At 50.9% G+C, this 4,799-nt stretch overlaps 1 non-coding gene across 1 annotated transcript; it reads left to right on the forward strand.

Moving 5' to 3' along the window:
- The first annotated feature begins 4,295 nt into the window (after positions 1-4,295).
- Positions 4,296-4,459, forward strand: LOC126015291 (U1 spliceosomal RNA). Its single transcript, XR_007498170.1, has one exon. It is a non-coding gene; the product is annotated as a U1 spliceosomal RNA (small nuclear RNA).
- Positions 4,460-4,799: the final 340 nt, after the last annotated feature.

Consider the following 4,799-nt stretch of genomic DNA (forward strand, 5'->3'; position numbering starts at 1 on the left):
GGTTGGAGGCCACAACTGGAAGAACTCAGGAGTTATTCCTGGCTCTGTGCTCAGAAATTACTCCTGGCCGGCCTGGGGGATGTCGGGATTCGAACCACCATTTGTCCTGGGGCAGCTGCATGCAAGGCAAATTTGCCCTACCACTGTGCTATATCTCTGGCCCCAACAAAGTCAAATTCTTATGGATGACACTGTGGCTTTCATTTGGTGCCATGGAGTTTAAGTCCCCTGGGCCTCCAGGCACAGAGCAGTAAGGCCTTTTGTGGAGCGGGGTTGGCATCCACTAAAACTGATGTTGGCACAGAAGTAGCTTCTGAGATAAGACTGCAGCCAGAGGCAAGGCCAGGGCCCCTCTCTGGATACCTGAGAAGATCAGGGCAGGCAGGAGCAGGAGAACGGCTGGATCTGACCCAGCTCTTCAGCAGTCAGGGCACTTGAACAGGAGGTGTTGAAAGAGACTCATGAGCAAACTAACATGCTCACTGTGACCAAGAGAGACATGGACAGACACACAGTTCCTTGCCCAGGTAAACAAGCTTGGCAGACAGGAGCCTGGGACAGGGCCCTTGGAGCAGAGAAGCCAAAGCATCCACTTGGCTTGGCTGACACCTAAGCAGACTTAGACAGCAGCACTGGCCCCAGTATCCCCAGTAACCATATACTGCACCCCCAGAGGGCCCTGGGTCTTGGCTTCACTCACTGACCCAGATTGCAAGGCAGACACTGGGCACCCACTATGAGGAAAGAAGAGTGGCTGCATCTGCCCAGGCCAGAGCCAAGAAGCCATTATGTGGAATCCTGAGAGCTGATGTGACGGAGACTCCTGTAACCACCCCCTTCTGCACCCCAAGTGCTCCACCTCCTTCCACAAGTTCTGTACCCTGGCAGACAGGCCTCATGCTATACCCATATCACACACTGAGTGATGTTTTGAGTTGACTGTCTGAAGAAAATAGCTGGTAGGTCAGTAGGGAAGCTCAATTGGGGAGATGATTTCCCACCTTCCTTCCTAGAGTGTAGGATACCCCCCAGGGGGCTCACCTCCCTCCCTCTGCACTTTCCTTCTCCAGGCCCAAGGAGATGCATGGTCCCTGCCTTCCTCTGTCCAGCAGCACCCAGATTTTCATTGGGAGGAACCACTCCAGGCCTAAACTAATTCCTCTCTCCTTGGCTGCAGTGCAAAGGTCAATGTATGGCACAGATACGAGACTGTGGATAAGGTCGGCGTGGAGGGCATTTGCCAAGTAGTGCCCAAGTTCATCCTGGACATCATATATGGTCCCTTTAGAGTACCAGGAGGGATCCCTGAGCTCAGAGCCCTGAACACAGAGCCAGGCGTAAGTCCTGAGCACTCTCTTGCACAAACAAGGAGGCACATTAGGAAAGAAGTCAACCAAAGAGGAAGACTTGGACCACCATGGCTGAGCAGGAAGGCAAGAGCCTGTCCTTGGTTTTATCACTGAACCCCTGAGAGCATTCAGGCTTGCCCAATTACCCAGTGAGTTTCCTTCTTTCTTGAACCAGCCGGGGTTGGGCTGTGAGAACCAGAATTCCTTTCAGAACTGAGGTCCCAGAAAGCCCTAGAACTAAACACTTCTCCCAAAATTCAATCCAGATTTCAGCTGTCTCTAGCCCCTGACGATGACTCCAAGCAGGAATGGGACCTCAAATCTGCTTAAGAGCCACTTTTCCAAAGACCCAGAAGGCTCTGCAAAAGAGCTGAGGGTGTGTGTGCCAGAGCCACTGCCAGACCATGGCTCCAGACACCGTCTGACGCTTCTTTATTTTACCCAATGCTTTCCACTTGCCCCTTTGCAATTAGAAATGTTTCCTTCTCATTTAGATAATTTCCCTTTATTTTCTTCTGCCTGCCTTTAAAATTGATCTGGGCTCTAATGACCTTGACTTGGGCTTTTATTCCTTCAAGTGCTCTGCACATTGGCAGCCAAGAAGCTGGATCATGGGCCCAGAGAGACAGCACAGTGGCGTTTGCCTTGCAAGCAGCCAATCCAGGACCAAAGGTGGTTGGTTCGAATCCCGGTGTCCCATATGGTCCCCCGTGCCTGCCAGGAGCTATTTCTGAGCAGACAGCCAGGAGTAACCCCTGAGCATCGCCAGGTGTGGCCCAAAAACCAAAAAAAAAAAAAAAAAAAAAAAAGAAGCTGGATCATTCCACCTGTTTTTCTTTTCAAGTGTTCTGTTAAATCTCCACGGTGGAACCACATGGGCCAAACTTTCTCCCAAAAGAAAAGCCCTCCTGTCCTGTACCCCTATAGTTCAGACTAGTTCCTCATTGCCCCCCACAGTCAATGCTGCCTCCCATATAACTTTACTTTGGCTCTGAACAGAGAATCTGTTCAGGTCTGAGGACTTTTCTGTCGAGACTCTGCCGGAAGCTCAACCACAGCAAATAATAAAACCTTGCAGAGATAACTTGCAAAATAGTAAGAAATGGACCATCCAGAACCTAAGAGCCCATGGATCCCACAAGAAGTCCTGAGAACCACATGGGTCTTGGGACCCCACAGAGCTGTGGTTCAGGAGACAGCAGGAGCTGGTGGTGAGAACTCTGGCACCCCACCCTCTGACCCCAACCCTCTTTTTCCTTGTTTTCTCGCTTCCATTGGGAAGGAGCCTTTTCTGCCTGAGTCTTTTCCTGGGTTTGGGTCACTCAACTTCGGCAGGGCCAGGCTTACATCTGTTTGATTCAACTCTCCTAGTGGAGGTGGTGAAGACTCCTGCCCATTCTCCAGAATGCAGAAGGGTGAAAAATCCACAAATTCCCAGTCTTCCTTGCTCCAGCTGACTGACATGGAGTCCCCCAGGGCTTCCTGAAAAGAAAAGAAGAATATTTGGGGGGTTAAAGCAATAATACATAAAGGGCATTTGCTTTGCACACGATCAACCCAGGTTTGATTTCCAGCATTCGATACGGTCCCCCAAGCCTACCAGAAGTGATTTTTGAGCACAGAATCTGGAGTGATCCCTAAGTGCCACTGGGTATGCCCCCAAAAATAAAAGAAAAAAAAATTCTAATTTCCACACCAAAAGAGCAAAAGACTGCACCATACACTACATAACTGCTCCCATCCTACTCACCCTCACAAAAACACATTTCTATCTGCCAGCCCCCACTCAGACCCCAGTCCCCAAGAAAACCTGTATTGTGCTCTCTGGACACACACAGGCTGCCTAGCCAAGGAGCACCTGAGGTGAAGAAAGAGACATAAGAAGGGCCATCAAAGTCTGGTCTGAGCTGACCAGGGTGCAGACCAGTTTCTTTGTGAGGGCCCCTGACCCCCGCTGAAGGCAAGCAGGCAGGCAGACAGAGGAGGAAGAAAATAAAACAGACTTTGTCTTATTAACTTGTCACTTGGGCCCGATGACTGCGGCTTAGCTGGCACATTCAAGGACCTTGATGGCAGATTCAAAATGCAACAAGTGCCTGTTACCATGGAAACCACTCAGTGAACCCCAAGAATGAAAGACCTGGAACTGGAAGAAATGGTGAGGGAGATGGAGGCTGCCCGAAATCTGCCATCAACAGCAGGTGGTGGCGCCAAAGAGGGTGAGGATGGCACAGAGGTCGGGTAGCCCTGCGGGCAGCACAGGAAGTGAGCCCAAGTCCCAAGAGCCCTGCTCACCCCGACTTGGGGGGGGGGGCAGGCTGGCTCCAAGGCACTGTAGGCATCTGGCCATAGGGAGGGGGAACTCCTGGTCTCTTGACTCGGAGCTGCGGCCAGTTAAATATAGGGCCAGGATTGCCACAGGAAGTCATAAGACATAAGGCAAAAGTTTAGCAAAGGCACTCTGGCCCCACCCCAAGTCTAAGCACATGGGCTGAACTGCAGAGAGTAACCCAAATGACATCTGTGGGTGCTGCCAACTGGGGCATCATTATGCACCCAGGGATTACAAGGTGCCTACTGAGTGCATCACACAGATACATTTAAGAAACAATAACTCAGACACAGATACAGAAACTGTCTCCAGAGCAGGGTACCCCTCCAGCTTGAGAACCCAGAAAGGACCCTCAGACACAGTTCCAGCCTCACCTCCCCCTGGGACTTTTTTTAAGGGTGTGAGCTGACATATGTATCATCTTTTTTTTTTTTTTTTAATTTGGAGTTGCTAAACCCAGGGTCTCACCCAAGCAAGGTGGGAGTTGAGGGACCCTACATGATGCCATGTTGGCTGTGTTCAGGGGACACATCATGCCCCTCTTGAGACCAGCATTGGTCTGGGCATTGCCTTGACTTCCCTAGGCATCATCCTCAGGCCAAGAGCACTATCTTATACTTACCTGGCAGGGGAGATACCATGATCACGAAGATGGTTTCCCCAGGGCGAGGCTTAGCCATTGCACTCCGGATGTGCTGACCCCTGCAATTTCCCCAAATGTGGGAAACTCGACTACATAATTTGTGGTAGTGGGGGACTGTGTTCGCGCTCTCCCCTGAAAAAAAAAATAGCACTATCCCTGCTGCACATTCATCTAGATCAGGGAACATATAGGGGCAGAGACAAGAGGGCCGTTTGCTTTGCTATGACTAGCACCTTTGATGGGGATAAAGAACCATTTTCCCAGCAGCCATTTCGGCCTACCTCCTGCTTCAGACACAGTTAACATTGACATCCAAAGCTGAGGGCAAGTCTGCACCTCACCTGACACATGCCCCAGAAAAGCACCTCTTCTGCGAGAGAGGAGTCTGGGGGTGCCCAGCTGCTGGCTCTGGGCAGACTTGGCACCCATATCTGCAACATTCAGTGTGTCCTTCGTGGAGATGCTGATGAAGATT

Source organism: Suncus etruscus, chromosome 7, assembly GCF_024139225.1.
Source record: "Suncus etruscus isolate mSunEtr1 chromosome 7, mSunEtr1.pri.cur, whole genome shotgun sequence".
Lineage (NCBI taxonomy): Eukaryota > Metazoa > Chordata > Mammalia > Eulipotyphla > Soricidae > Suncus > Suncus etruscus.